The sequence below is a fragment of the Phyllobates terribilis genome, unplaced genomic scaffold, assembly GCF_046119375.1.
Source record: "Phyllobates terribilis strain yellow unplaced genomic scaffold, ASM4611937v1 Scaffold_12__6_contigs__length_324123572, whole genome shotgun sequence".
Classification (NCBI taxonomy): domain Eukaryota; kingdom Metazoa; phylum Chordata; class Amphibia; order Anura; family Dendrobatidae; genus Phyllobates; species Phyllobates terribilis.
In genome coordinates this window covers 195,671,378-195,688,384 of record NW_027362772.1, presented here as the reverse complement: position 1 = coordinate 195,688,384, position 17,007 = coordinate 195,671,378, and positions in this window count along the sequence as shown.

Sequence of the window (17,007 nt, the reverse complement as noted above, 5' to 3'; positions counted from 1 at the left end):
TCTTTTATCCCTAATCTATCTCTCCCTACCTTGCCGCAGGGGTTGGCACCCTAGTAATGATACACAGTGGCACCCCCACTCCTCGTCATCTCACCCAGCTATAGTCCCATTTTGACCCTACACATTAGCAGTCACTATTGGCAATAAACAGAATTGAGAGTAGAAGGTAAATATGCAAATATGCAAAAATTGTCTCAAATACTAAAGTGCATTGTTGCTTGCAACAAGTAATCTCTACACATGCATATGCATAGGCGCCAGGAAAGGTCAAAGAGCCCCGGTGCATGCACACTGCTGTACTTTACTCTGCCCTTACTAGGGCAGAGAAATAAGCCTGCGAAGGAGCACTTTGCCGGGGAGACTGTATGGATGACGTTGAGACGTGTAATTCACACGAAGCAAAAAGGAGGACATCATTGAAAGAATAAGAGAAGCACTGGACCAGGACAAGTGACATACATTGGACTGGACCGCCCCCAATCTTGCAGGAAACCTCTACCATGCACTGTTGCCTATAAACAGGGCTGCCACTAGGAATTTCAGGGCAACATTTTCGGGTCCCCTTGAAACTCTACCCAGTCTCCACCCCAGGTCCACCTCCACTCCTCAAAAGATTTTTTTAAGCCTTCCACCACGGCAAGGTAGGCTCTTCTGGCAGGGCCCTACTCTACTTTAAGCTATTAACAATTTCTTAAAATATCCAATATTCTTTTAAGGTATATGTTTATTTAGTTTTTTTCAAGGGAATGTGTTACATTCATTTTTTAAAATAACTTATAATACCACATACAAGGGACAAATACCGTTGCATCATAGCCACACCACATATTACCACCACATAGTGACCGAATAATACCACATACAAGGAACAAATACCACCACACCATGACCAGACCACATATTACTGAATAATATTACCGAATAATACCACATACAAGGGACAATTACCTACATACCATGGCCGCACCACATATTACCACCACATAGTGACCGAATAATACCACTTACAAGGAACAAATGCCACCACACCATGACCAGACCACATATTACCACAACATATTGACCGAATAATACCACATACAAGGAACAAATACCACCACATCATGACCAGATCACATATTAACACCACATAGTGATTGAATATTACAATACTGATCATTCATATAACACACAATACTAATATTACCATAAGTGTCATTACACACAGCAGCTCTGTATATACTATATAGTGTATAGTGCACAGGTAACACACTGACTCACCAGTGACATCTCTAGTTAAAGTCCTTCATCTTCGCTTTTCTTCTTCATCCAACGCAGACCACCATAACTTCCTTCTGCCAGGACTCGTCTCTGCAGAAAATAACAGTTCTAGAGCACCGCTTCCAGAACACATTCCCCACTTTTTTCCCAACTTCCACACTACGCCAGATGAAGAAAAAAGCGACAGTGCCATCCTGCTCATTAACAGGACTCCCCACTGAAAACAGTATCCTCAAAAATAAAATACATCACAACAGTAATAATATCCCTTAATTAGCCACTACAGTAATAATGTCCCACATCCTGGCCCCTTTCGATAATAATGTCCCACTACCTGGTCCCCATGTGTCTCATTCTTGGCCCCCATGTGTCTCATTCCTGGCCCCCATTTGTCTCATTCCTGGCCCCCATGTGTCTTATTCCTGGCCCCACATCCATCATGTCCCCATCCTCCTGGCCCCACATCCGTCATGTCTCCATCCTCCTGACCCCTCTTCCATCATGTCTCCATCCTCCTGGCCCAACATCCATCATGTCTCCATCCTCCTGGCCACACATTTATCATATCTCCATCCTCTTGGCCCCACTTCTGTCAGAAGGGAGGGGCCCGGACTGGGTGAGACACGCTGCCAGCATCAGCGTGATAGCAAATGTGATTAAATATCTTTTAAATACTTTAAAAAGAGCTTCTAGGGCACGTCCTCTGAGGAAGAAACATACAAAACGTGCGTTGGGGTGGAGGGACATCTGACCTACTCTACACTTGTGCCCTTGCAGCTCTTTTTAAGGTATTCAAGAGACATTTCATCACATTTGCTATCTCTTCTTTAGCCACATGCCTAAGCAGTATGCACTTTATATTTGAAATAGCATCTTTTATTCTTGATTTTTGTATTACCTGGTATTTCTATACTATATTCAGCTGCTAGTCCTTTGATTGTATCTCTATTATGCTATATCAAGATTGATATATATTCATCTGCAACTAGGTAGTATAAGGAGTTTTTGCAGAATCTTTTCACAGAGATCATTCTGAGTAGAAGAACTAAAAATGCTATTTGTAGTAGGTCAATTTCAAATGTCCCTCACAGTGTGGGTCTCTTTTTTAAATGTTATTTTCCCTTGTTATGTCATTTTATTGTTGTCTCGTAAATAATTAATATATTTAATGATTGTTGTGGTTGAATCCACTTTAAAAATCTAAACCAATTAATTTGTTTATGACCTTAAGTTTGCAAAAAAGTAAGGCTTCAAAATTAGTCAGTAGGGATAAATGTGGCATCAATTATGTCACCCCCCTCATATCTAGCCTGGGAAAAGCCACCACCAGAATACAAAAGAGAATGGAGGAAAAATAGCAAAAACTACATGTTCATCGCTGCCATGTGACAGTTGTGGACTCTCAAGGTCTATGTTACATGAAGAAGATGTGGTGAAGGGGGAGGAGGAAAAGCAGCAGCTGGATGGGTATGGTGAACATGAGTTGGCACAGCCATGCGAAGATCCTGGCAATCAGAGTGAAAATTATGACAATGCTGGCCATGATGACCAAGCATCACAGCGTGGTGTGGAACATGAACAAATTGGTCCCGTGGACATGCTGGTGAGCATGACAAGATGAATGCTAGAATGCTTGTGGGATGACAGGCATATCGTAAAATGAAGTAATTGGTCCCAGTTTCTGAAAGGGAGTTTATAGTGGATGCCTACCGACTTTACGGCTACTAAGCGACTGCTCTCTACTCCTCGCAGAGGAAACGCTTACCTGCCAAGGTCAGTGATAGGGATAAACAGGTTGCTGAACCAGCAGCAGCAACATCTATAGTATATTTGACATGATGCCGCTGCACCAACTTGCCACATTTCAGCAAACAGACTCACACTGCCCGAACAAACTTGCACTGTCCTAAAAGGCAGGTTCATTTGTACCTACACTATGTTCTTTCCCAGGCAGATACCCTGAGTCTCAATCCCATAGACTTTTGGCTCAGCAGACTGGATCAGTGGCAATGCTATGCTATGCTATGCTATGGGCATACTGTCATAGCCAGCCTCCAGAGATGGTATACAGCACGGTCGATGTCTTTATAACACCCAAGCAGTCCAATTTATCCCCCTTAAATGTGAACATTTGTCAGAATGAATCAGGCATGGATCAGTGCCAACTTTCATTAACCTATGGCTGAATAGAATAATTTGATCTGCCTGCCTGTCCATTGTCTTCGACTCTATTCTGCTGCCGCGATTACAAATGATCCATGCCCAACTTGGCATCTACTCACTATCCATCATGTCATCTATACTGTACTGCTCCTGCTAGGACTTCCATTGCTGTTCCTACACAGCTAGATATCTGCTTGCCTGCCGCATCCTATTTTTATATTTTGTGGCTTTTACCACTGCACAGCCTTTCCAGCCACACATCTCCTGGACTCCCACTGTGTTTTATAATGTTATACTGTATTGCTGTTGCCCGGGCTGCCATTGCTGACATTACACTGCCAGACATCTCCTTTCTTGCTCTGTCCAATTCTATACTGTGCAGTTGTGGCACCCCAGGGGTCTGGTTGCCACAGTGGTAGAAATACCATGTCTGAGAGCGAGCATGGGTTTTCCTGGCCAGGAGCACTATTGCATGCAACGCCTCCTGCCCCAGTCCAGGGAGGGGAGGAACCTGCCCTTTATAAACTGGATATGGAGCGGGGTTAGTTACTTAGTTCCAGAGGAAGGGACAGAGGAGCAGCAAGGAGCACTGTAGGAGACAAGAGCTGAAGGCCAGGGATTGGAGATGATAGAGCTCATCCTGGCAAAGGACGCAGAGAACCAGACACCGGAGTCCGAGGCTGTGAGGATATCCACATCCAGCAGCAGAAACCACCTGGCAGGGGTTTTCAGGTCCTCTGGCCATAGAAAGCCCGGAGGCTCAGTCACACGCAAGGGACTGGCACCGCCATCGAGGAGCGGAAGGTACCAAAGGCCCCAAGTCACCAGCCATACGGGTGAGCACCACACGGTACACTCAGGAATGTGGGCTACTACACGACTACAGCAAGGTAGCCAGGAAGAATGCAGTCAGAAGGGAAGGCCTACACCTCCACCTGGCCAGGGGGACTCTTGTTCGCTCACAGACTGACCAGGCCTCTAATGTTAGCCAGTACTCCCGGCAGGGCCTTCTCCGTTACCAACAGTAAAGACCCTGAACTGCACTGCACGGACTCTGAGTCATTTCTGCTGCGCCCATGCACCACAACCCTCACCATCTACACACGCTGCCCTGAGGCTATACTCCTCCCATCGGGAGTTATACTACCCTCTGCTGCGCACCCAACATCAGTCTCAGCGGCCTGCCCCGCAGCGGCGGATCTCAGTGACCGCAATCCACGGGTGGCGTAGTCAGACATTTAAACATTAAAAACCAAATAAACAGATCCGCCACTGGCTTGACCACCCTGAGCCACGGGACTGGGTCACCGCCACGGAGACTACAACCCCTAGCATTACACAGAGACCCGGCTCCGGGTATTCCCCCACACACGGCCCAGGGGGCGCGTCAACTTTGGCGTAGTCCACAGGATTTCGTGCCAGCAACCACCGGGTACTGCGTGCCTGAAGAAAGACTGTGATACTTACCGTGGTGAAGTTTCCCGCCATCCGCAGCCGTTTTCCCGCCATCCGCAGCCATTTTCCCGCCATTGGGCGCCATTTTTGGGACGCTGTATGGGAAGAAGAGGGGCGTGGACGCCAAAAGCGCGCGAGAGCTGAAGCCCTGCCTTACGTACTGATGCTGCGCAAGGTCCTGGAAGGAGCCCAGCGGACGCCGACGTCACCAGCGTGCGACGCAAGGTCCTCGACCCCGATGATCGCCTGCGGAGCCGTGGCCTACGAAGAAGAAGCAACGGAAGGTAGGCCACGGTTAACTAGGGGGGAGGAAGACACCAGGAATGGAGGGAGCTCCCACCGCCAGCGCGGCTGCTGCCGCAGTGATGCCGTTCACGATGCCGTATATCCCCGGAGCGGCATGGTTACCCCAGTACTCAAGGGAGTCGTATACCCTGAGCGACTTTAAAGAAAGCCTGAATAGCCTATTCAAAGTATACAAAAAGTGAGCATCCTGATAGGCCAGTTAATCGGAGCAGCCCAAAGAGAAGTGAAATCCTGGTCAGCCAGGGAAAAGGGGACTGTAAATGAAATACTGGCCCGTCTACAGGACACTTTTGATACCCGCACCTCAGCAGAGATCAAGCTAAAATGTTATGGATGCAAACAGCGGGCACAAGACAGTATACGGGACTATGCTTTGAATTTGCAGGAGGCCCTGAGAGCCATTAAGCAGGCAGACCCTGACAGCGTGCGGAATGAGGATAAGCTGTTGACTGAACAGTTCATTGAGGGTCTACAGTCCAGCGCCCATCGAACCCAGTTGCGTGTAATGGCCTTGCAGAACCCTGATTTGGACTTTGCGCAGTTTAAAGACAGGGCCATCCGGGTGCTCCGAGAACCGGCACCAGGTGGCGCTGTAGCCCACAGGCGCCCTGCTATCACCTATCACCAGGAGGCGGCGCCCTTGTCTGCAGAGCCTGTGGGAGCTGATGCACAGGCTTTGGACAAAGCCCCGGCTGCAGACCTGCACCATCAGGTCCAAGAGCTGACCAAAAGCGTTGTCACGCTAACCAGAACTGTGCAGTCTTTACAGGTGTTCCCCCCAGGAAAGATCCAGCTGGCTTCCAGTCCGGAGGACGTCCCTTGGCGCCGACAGAGGAGGATCCCATCGTCCAGAGGAAGGCCCAGCGACCGCTACGACCAGGACGGACAACCCATCTGCCGCCGCTGCAACCAACCAGGACATATGGCAAGGTACTGTCATTTAAACGGGCCAAACCTGGGGCAGAGGGCCGACCCCCAGGCATAAGACCATCAGGCCCATCGATCTGGCGTGATAAGTACGTAGGGGGATGACCAGTCTTGCCTGTGGTGCTGGATGGCATTCCTATGAGTGCACTACTGGACACCGGGTCACAGGTAACCACCATCCCCTATGTGCTTTTTAAGCGGTACTGGAATGACTCAGATATTACCCGCTACCCAGATAACGATTTGAGCATCATCGCCAGCAATGGTCAGCCCGTACCGCAGGTGGGATTCAAGGAGGTGACCATCAAAATTGGTAAAGTTGAACTGCCAGCCCAAGGACTGATTATTGTGGACATTGACCGTCGTGAAAGCCACCCTAAGATAACCTTGGGTACTAATGTTATTGAAAATTGTCTTGCAGAGATAATTGTCATATTATAGCAGGTTGCGGTGAACGCCAGCTCCAGCCAGCAGCGTGTCCTACAAAAAGAGATCAGAGCCCTGATGAAAAGGCAACAGGTAGAACTGTCTGGTGGTGAGATTGGTAGTGTTAGGATGAGTGACCCGTTCCCTATCGCCATGCCCCAAAAAAGTGAGATGATCATCTGGTGCCGGACTGCAATCGGGTTAAGAGGAAGGGACTACCAAGCCATGCTAGAACCCGTCTACTTAGTAGGCCCACCATTTTGACAGCACGGGGGGTGGTCGATGTATGCCATGGGAGGGTACCCGTCCGCATCCTAAACATTGGGGAAAGAGAAGTATACTTGCCCCGGTATGCCACTCTAGCCAAATTGTTCACTGTTAACCAAAACTCTGTAAAGGCCGTGGAACTCTTGCCTCCATCTCAACCAGAGGAGGGTAACGGCTACAAGAAACAAATGGAGGACTGGTGTCGGAAGCTGCATGTGGGCACCGACTCCATTCCCTCATACCAAAAACAGGGAGTCTACCGGGTGGTGCAGGAGTACGAAAGAGTCTTTAGCAAACACCCGCTAGACTTTGGGCAAGTAAAGGGGGTAGAACACCACATCCCCATGGGAGACCATCCACCCATAAAGGAAAGATACCAACCTGTACCCCCTGCACACTATCAGAATGCCAAGGGAATGTTGCCAGAAATGAAGGAGGTTGGGGTAATCAGGGACAGCTGTAGCCCCTGGGCAGCTCCACTAGTTCTTGTGAAAAAGAAAGATGGCACCATGAGAATGTGTGTAGATTACAGAAAGATCAACCGTATCACACACAAAGATGCGTACCCGTTACCTAGGATAGAGGAATCTTTAGCTGCATTAAAGTCTGCTAACTTCTTCTCCACTTTGGATCTTACTAGCGGGTACTGGCAGGCTCCTGTAGCAGAGGTAGACAAGGAGAAGACCGCGTTCACCACCCCGATGGGTCTCAGCGAATTCAACTGTATGCCGTTCGGGCTCTGCAACGCACCAGGAACCTTCCAGCGGTTGATGGAGTGCTGCCTGGGGCACAGGAATTTCGAGACGGTCCTGCTATACCTGGACGATATCATCGTGTATTCCAAAACATATGAGGACCATCTGAAACACCTGGCAGAGGTGTTTGATGCCCTGGCAGGCTACGACCTAAAGGTGAAACCCTCCAAATGTCATCTACTGAAACCAAAGGTACAGTACCTGGGACACGTGGTGAGTGCTGACGGAGTAGCTCCAGACCCTGATAAGATCACAGTGATTAAGGACTGGCCAAGACCCTCCAGCATAAAGGAAGTGCGGCAGTTCCTCGGGTTGGTAGGCTACTACCGAAGATTCATCCCCGGGTTCACCAAAATGGCAGCCCCTATGCAAGACCTCCTGTTAGGTCAGCCAAAGACCAAGAATCAGAAGCTGCCCTTCAGGTGGGACAAGCCTGAAGAGGAGTCTTTCCGCCAGCTGAAGATGGCCCTCACGGGGGATGAGATCCTGGCTTACCCTGATTACGGCCAGCTTTTCATCCTCCACACAGACGCCAGTAACGTGGGGCTGGGAGCCGTACTATCCCAGATCCAACAGGGCAGAGAATGGGTAATCGCTTACGCCAGCCGAAAACTAGGGCCCACAGAGAGAAACCCTGAGAATTATAGCTCCTTCAAGCTAGAGTTCCTGGCAGTGGTGTGGGCAGTGACGGAACGTTTCAAACATTACCTTGCCTCTGCCAAGTTCACTGTGTACATGGACAACAACCTGTTGACACACCTAGACACTGCAAGACTTGGTGCCCTGGAGCAAAGATGGATGGCCCGTCTGTCCAACTATGAGTTTACCATCAAATACTGGGCGGGACACACAAATGCCAATGCAGATGCCCTGTCCAGATGCCAAACTTGCCAGATGGAGGGGAAGATCCAGAAGAACTGGAAGAGATTGAACTCCCTGCGTTCCACCGTCATGGGATTACCCAGTGTTCCCACTGTGTAAGGGACAAGCACTCTGCCACGTTCAACCCCTTACCCCACTACAGCTGGGCGGAGACGCAAGACAGTGACCCAGCCGTCCGCCTGGTAAAAGAGATGCTGATACAGGATGATGCCCGCCTTGACCCAGACACGCCGGAAGAGACCAAACAGCTGTGGAAGGAGAAGAGTAAACTGTTTCTCTACAAGGGGAAGCTGTGCCGGAGAATTGTCAACTCCCGGACACATGAGCTGACCTGGCAGGTAGTGGTCCCGAGACGAGACGCGGCTATGGTCCTGGAGGCATACCACGACGGAGCAGGGCACTTTGGATGGAAGAAGTTGGAGTTCCTGTTGCGTGAACGGTTCTTCTGGGTAGGCATGAGAGGGGCCATTGAGAGATGGTGCAGAGACTGCGGCCCGTGCAACCCGAGAAGAAAGGACCGTGCCAGCCAGAAGACTCCCCTGCAGCCCATCATCACCAAGCAGCCACTAGAACTGGTAGCCCTGGACCATGTGAAGCTGGTTCCAAGTAGGTCAGGGTACGTCTACGCCCTCACCATCGTAGACCACTACTCCCGGTTCCTGGTGGTGGTCCCTGTCAAGGACTTAACAGCTCAGACAGCAGCTAGAGCCTTCCAGCAGCACTTCTGCCATCCACACGGTTAACCGGAGCAAGTGTTGTCTGACCAAGGTCCAGCCTTCGAAGCGGAGGTCTTCCAGGAGTTCTGCAACCTGTATGGCTGCAAGAAGATAAGGACAACGCCCTATCACCCCCAAACCAACGGATTGTGCGAGATGATGAACCAGGTGGTGATACACTTGCTGAAAACGTTGCCCATGGAAGAACGCAGTCTGTGGCCTGAAAAACTGCCTGATCTGGTGGACTTGTATAACCACATCCCAGTAAATTCCACCAACTGCACCCCGGCTTACCTAATGAGAGCAAGACCTGGTAAGCTGCCTATTGACCTGGATATGGGAGTCCTGACACCCGAGGACACCTCGCCAGAGGCAGACTGGGATACAGAACGGCAGCAGCAGTACCGGAAAGTGCAGGAGAGTGTTGAGAGAAGTCTGTCTCAAGCAAGAGAAAGGCAAGAGAGGACTTACAACCAGAATGCTCCCGCTGTTCCCCTGGCACCTGGAGAGCAGGTCTTGAAGAGGAAGAGGCGGCTCCATAAGTTGGATGACCAGTGGGAGAAAGACCCGTACACAGTACTGCCCTCAAGTCATGAAAATCCGAAAGTATGCATTATCAGTAAGGATGGAGGAGAGACCACAGCCACCGTCTCCAGAGACCACCTGAAGAAGTGTCTCGAGAAGCTGCAAAGCACTGATGAAGACCAAAATAGCCCTCGACCCGCAGAGGAAAGGGAAGAAATGGTCAGTACAGTACTCGGAGAATTTCCCCGGTCCTGGACACAAATTAACAACGCTATTGTGGTACCCATCCTTACCTTTCTCCAGCCAGCCCCTCAAGGGCCTACAGGAGAGCAAGAAGTGCTGGAAGAGCAACTGGGCCCGGAGGCAGAAGATTCCATACCAGCAGCCCAGGAGAATCAACCCTCTGCTAGTAGTGAGCCTGCCGTGCCCGTGGTAAGCCAAAGAGTACGCAGAAAGCTGCCCAACCTACCCGTAACATCTCCAAACACCTGTAGTGCAGACACTAGCGAGCCCACTACACGAGGGGTGGAAACAGGGGACCCAGAAAGAACACCACCAGATAGTGTGTTACGTAGGTCCACCAGGAGCACTAGACGTCAGATGCCCACTAGCTGAAGAATCTAAAAAAAAAAAAAAAAAAAAGGTATATATCTGTATATTGCAAATGTTGAAATGTTTTATGTTTGTTGCATGAATAATAATTCTGTTTCTCAAATTACCCGACAGGGTTTATGGACTGACAGGTTATGGACAATGAATAACCGGAACCGTACCTTGTAAATAGTTGCACCTGTTAAGTGCCCCTTTTGTGCCCGACTACAGAACAAAAACCCATGGAGGTGGCTGAAGACGTGGTCCAACGCCGGATGATCGATGCCCTGTAGCCACCCCAGGGCCTACGTGGAGGGTTTGGGACGGGTCCCTCAAAATACATCGTGAGTGACATGGACACCTGGCTACGGAAGCACCGTGACCTATAAAGACTGAACTCTTTGTACATATGTTGATGTGTAATTGCTTATACCCTGTTATATATGTTTTCATAAAATGTGTTTAGTCCCTGAGTACTAAAATTTACCAGGGGGGACTGTGGCACCCCAGGGGTCTGGTTGCCACAGTGGTAGAAATACCATGTCTGAGAGCGAGCGTGGGTTTTCCTGGCCAGGAGCACTATTCCATGCAACGCCTCCTGCCCCAGTCTAGGGAGGGGAAGAATCTGCCCTTTATAAACTGGATCTGGGGCGGGGTTAGTTAGTTAGTTCCAGAGGAAGGGACAGAGGAGCAACAAGGAGCTCTGTAGGAGACAGGAGCTGAAGGCCAGGGATTGGAGCTGATAGAGCTCATCCTGGCAGAAGACGCAGAGAACCGGACATCGGAGTCCGAGGCTGTGAGGATATCCACATCCAGCAGCAGAAACCACCTGGCAGGGGATTTCAGGTCCTCTGGCCATAGAAAGCCCGGAGGCTCGGTCGCACGCAAGGGACCGACACCGCCATCGAGGAGCGGAAGGTACCAAAGGCCCCAAGTCACCAGCCATACGGGTGAGCACCACACTGTACACTCAGGGACGTGGGCTACTACACGACTACAGCAAGGTAGCCAGGAAGAGTGCAGTCAGACGGGAAGGCCTACACCTCCTCCTGGCCAGGGGGACTCTTGTTCGCTCACAGACTGACCAGGCCTCTAATGTTAGCCAGTACTCCCGGCAGGGCCTTCTCCGTTACCAACAGTAAAGACCCTGAACTGCACTGCACGGACTCTGAGTCATTTCTGCTGCGCCCATGCACCATAACCCTCACCATCTACACACGCTGACCTGAGGCTACACTCCTCCCGTGGGGAGTTATACTACCCTCTGCTGCGCACACAACATCAGCCTCAGCGGTCTGCCCCGCAGCGCCGGTTCTCAGTGACCGCAATCCACGGGTGGCGTAGTCGGACATTTAAACATTAAAAACCAAATAAACAGATCTGCCACTGGTTTGACCACCCTGAGCCACGGGACGGGTCGCCGCCATGGAGACTACAAGCCCCCAGCATTACACAGAGACCCGGCTCCGGGTATTCCCCCACACACGGCCCAGGGGGCACATCAAAGTTGCTGCGACTGCCACTAGATAACCACACAAATCTCCTTTGTTTGTCCACTGTGTTCTATAGCTATACAGTACTGCTACTGGAAAGCATAATCACTTGAGGGTATACAAATATGAACAGCTCTAATTTATGCAGAGATGAGTCCTGGCTGGAAGAAGTGATGGCGATCTGTGCTGGATGAAGGAGAAAAGTGAAGATGAAGGACTTCAACTAGAGACGTCACTGGTTAGTCAGTGTGTTATCTGTACGCTGACACTATACACTATATACAGAGCTCCTGTGTATAATGTCACTGGTGATCATTGTATTACCTATACACTGAAACTATATACAGAGCTCCTGTGTGTAATGTCACCGGTGATCCCTGTATTACCTGTACACTGACACTATACACTGTATATTATGTGTAGAGCTCCTGTGTATAATGGCACTTATGGTAATATTAGTATTGTGGTTTCTTTTTTATTAATGATCAGTATTGTAGTATTCAGTCACTATTTGGTGGCAATATGTGGTCTGGTAACGGTGTAGATGTATTTTTTCCTTGTATGTGGTATTATTCAGTCACTATGTGGTGGTAATATGTGGTCTGGTCATGGTTTGGCGGTATTTGTCCCTTGCACGTGGCATTATTCAGTTACTACGAGGTGGTAATATGTGATTTGGTTATGGTGTGGCGGTATTTGTCCCTTGTGATATTATTGGTCATTTAAAAAAAATTATGTGACACATTCCCTTGAAGAAAAATAAATAAAAATATACCTAAAAAGAGTATTGGATATTATAAGAAATATTTAATAGGTTAGAGTAGAGTATGGCCCTGATAGTCTAACTTGTCGTGGTGGTGGCGGCTTAAAAAACTTTTGGCCAAAACAAAAGCTGATAGCTATGAATGTGATATGGTATTTGATGGCAGCTGACATGACAAGCCTGGGCTTGTATCGGCAGCTGACATGAAGCCCAGGCTATTAATGGAGGGCATCTATAAGACCTTCCCATTACTAACCCCTTAGTAAGGTTTAGAAATAAACACACAGCCTGAAAAAAATCTTTTATTTGAAATAAAAGTCCACACGAATCATTTAATCATTTATGTAAAACTAAAAACACTGTATACTCATCTAACGCCTAATCCGCTGAAGCCACTGTCACTTGTAAAAAAAACAAAATAAAAAAAAAACAAATCACTCACCTGTCAGCCGTAATGACATAATCCCGAGTGTTCCACAGCTATCATTTGTAGGACAGTCACATTAGCAGTCACTGATGTGACTGCTCTACAAGGCAGCAGGCTCTACACTGACACGGAGTGTAATCACTCAGTACACAGTCAGTGTACAGCACTGAGCGGCCGGAGGAGAGGTCACCGGAGTTCAATCAGCTGATGATTTCCGGTGACCTCACTTACTACTCCACCACTGCGTGAGAATTTTCTCACATGTCAATACAGTAAGTGAGGTCACAAGAGCTCATCAGCTGATGAACTTGTGTGACTTCTCTGCCAGCAGCTCATCGCCATACACTGAGGGAGCGATGATGCTCCTGTCAGTGTATTGCCGGCTGCTGAATAGAGCGGTCACATCTCATGATGTGGCTGTCCTATTCATGAGATCTGCGTGGGACAGTTGGGATTACCTGGATTAAGGCAGATAGGTGAGGATTATGGTGGTTTATTATTTTTTCTTTATTACAGGTGACATGGGCATCGGGGATTAGGCATTAAGGTGAGTATATGGTGTTTTTTTATTTCTTACAGGGGACAAGAACATTGGCGATTAGGTGTAGGTAAGTATAATGTGTTTATTATTTTTATTTAAAGAATTATTTATCAATTTTAACTTTTCTTTTTACTTTCACTGCGCTAGCGCTGCTGATGAGAGATTGCTGCTCCCATCATCGGCACTTGCGCTCCCTGTTAATGGTGACAGCAGGCACCAGCTGTAGGAGAAATAGTCTCATCAGCCGGCTCTTATGACCAGTTGTAAGTTTTTACCTCAGGTCACAGTCACAGCTGCGGGATCACGCTGACACCTGACAGCGTAATCCCGCAGTGCTGTGACCGGCGGCAATGATGTTACTGTCAATCAGAGCCCCGCCCCTGCTTCCCGGGCTGTCACACAGATGACAGAGTGGGAAACCAGGGTTGCTTGTGTTAGGGCCGAATTTTGCCGATTTTTGTGCAAAAGCCTCGGGAATCCAATAACGAATTTGAATGAGCAACGTTTGTGCCGAATTTGAAAAAAACTGACGTTTTCCAAACATGTTCACTCATTTCTAGTCATTACTTGTTCACTTTCAAAACAGCACACTTGTTTATGCACTCTAAATAGATAGTACTTGGATGGCTTATGTAAAAGTTATTGCATTTTCATGTAGAAAAGAACAAAGCTTTTGATACTCCCTAAACAAGGCTACTTGTTGGACAGCACCTTGTGAAAATGCCAAGGCTTTCTCTGTACTTAGTTTCTACAGTCAAGGCCGAAAGTGTTGGCACTCTTGAAAATGTTCCAAAAAAGGAAGTATTTCTCCCAGAAAATTATTACAATTAAATGTTTTGTTTTACACATGTGTATTTCCTTTGTGTGTATTGTAACAGCACAAAAAACAGAGAAAAAAGTCAAATTGGACATAATTTCACACAAAACCACAAAAATGGGGCAAAAATTTTGTTTCAAGCATGTGATGCTCATTCATACTCACGTCTGGCAAGTAACAGGTGTGGGGAATATGAAATCACACCTGAAATCAGATAAAAAGGAGATAAGTTGACTCAATCTTTGTGTTGTGTGTCTGTGTGTGCCACATTAAGCATGGAGAACATAAAGAGGAGAAGAGAACTGTCTTAGGACTTGAGAAGCCAAATTGTTGAAAATGATCAACAATCTCAAGGTTACAAGTCCATCTCCAAAGATCTTAATGTTCCTTTGTCCCCGGGATGCAACATAATCAAGAAGTTTACAACCCATGGCATCGTAGATAATCTCCCTGGATGTGGAAGGCAGAGAAAAAATTATGAAAAGTTGCAACGCAGGATAGTTCAGATGGAGGATAGGCAGCTTCAAACAAGTTCCAAAGAAATTCCAGCTGTCCTGCAGGCTCAGTTTGCATCAGTGCCAGTGTGAGCTATCCATTGACATTTGAATGAAATTAAATGCTTTGGCAGGAGACCAAGGAGGACCCCACTGCTGCTACAGAGACATAAAAAAGTGAGTAAGCCAAAATCCTTCTGGGAAAGCATTTTGTGAACAGATGGGACCAAGATAGATATTTTTGGTAAAGCACATCATTCTACTGTTTGCCGAAAACGGAATGAGGCCCACAAAGAAAAGAACACAGTACCTACAGTCAAATATGGTGGAGGATCAAAGATGTTTTGGGGTTGTTTGCCTGCCTCTGGCACTGGGTGCTTTGACTGTGTGCAAGGCATCATGAAATCTGAAGATTACCAAATGATTTTGGGTTGTAATGTAGTGCACAGTGCCAGAAAGCTTGGTTTGTGTCCTATGTCATGGGTCTTCCAGCAGGACAATGACCCCAAAAATACTTCAAGAAGCACCCAGAAATGGATGGAAACAAAGTGCTGAAGAGTTTTGAAGAGGCCAGCAATGAGTCCAGATCTAAATCCCTGTGGAGAGATCTTAAAATTGCTGTTGGGAGAAGACACCTTTCAAATATGAGAGACCTGGAGCAGATTGCAAAAGAAAAGTGGTCCAAAATTACAGTTGAGAGGTTTTAGGCTGTGTTCACACGATGCGTATTTCATGCGTTTCCGCGGCGTTTTTGCAGTTGCGTAAACGCCGCGGAAACGCATGAAAAACGCATGGTAGAAGGGAAGCAATGTTCCCCAATGGAAATCCGCATGTGCTGTGCCCATGATGCGGATTTTTCCGCAGCGTTAACGCTGCGGTCAAAAATCCGCAGCATGTCAATTAATTTTGCGGAAACGCGGCGATTTCGCCGCCATTGACTTGCATTAGAACGCGCCAATTCCGCAAGACAGCATCTGTACTTGCGTAATTGGTGCGTTCTAATGTGCGGATGGTACCCGGGTGTGGAGGAGAGGAGAGTCTCATCCACACCCAGGTACCATTAAAAAAGCTGTAAAAAGAAGAATAAAATAAAAAATAATGTATTCTTACCTTCTGTCGGCCCGCGCAGCGCTCCCGCTTGGTTCCCGGCACTTTGCAGTGAGTTGTAGGACCTGCGGTGACGTCAGAGTCATGTGACGGGTCACGTGACGCTGACGTCGGCAGGTCTTTCAATTCAAAGTTGCCGGCAGCCGGGAGAACAGATTGAGCAGGACAGCGCGGGCCATCGGAGGTAAGTATATACACGCTCTCGGTTCACACTGTATAAATCCATGCTGTTTGCATGGATTTATATAGTGTGACCTAGTTATCAAGCACTTTCCAGGTGATGCTAACATCGCCTGGAAAGCGCTTGTCAATCTGCATGCGGAAACGCATGTGAATCTGCATGTGGATCCGCATGTATTCTGCAGGAAAAACGCATGCACAATCTGCATGCGTTTTTTCTGCCAGGGAGATGCAGAAATGATGCAGAAATTTTCTGCTTCATTTCTGCATCGTGTGCACATACCCTTACAATCTTGTGAATGGTTAGAGGAAGCTATTGATTGCAGTTATTTATTCCAAAGGGTGCGAAACCAAATATTAAGTTGTGGGTGGCAAAAATTTTGTTCGGTCCATTTTATGAGTTTTGTGTGAAATTATGTTCAACTTGCCTTTTTTTCTCTGTTTTTTTTTGTATTGTTGGAATACACACAATGGAAATAAACATGTGTATAACAAGACATGTGTAATTGCAATGATTTTCTGGAAGAAATATTTCATTTTCTGGAACAATTACAAGGGTGCCAACACTTTCGACCATGACTGTATATATATATACTCACATACATACATGCATATGTGCATAGACACCAAGATGGCAAGCATTCATGTTTTTCCCTAGCCAGATGGCTTGTGGTCACTTTAACATTTCTAACTCTGAATTTGCATTAGAGAGTTAGAAGGGGGTTAAATATAGCCCTAGGAAACCACACAGTGTTATACATCTTTTCTGGACATTTAACGACTTAGAAACAGTTTTAGATTTGTGTCATATCAATTACGCACAAAACAATTTTTTGAGGAAAAGTTTGTCAAAGCTGGTGAATTTGAATTTCAAAAGATTCAATCATCTCTATTAAACAGGTATAGTAATTT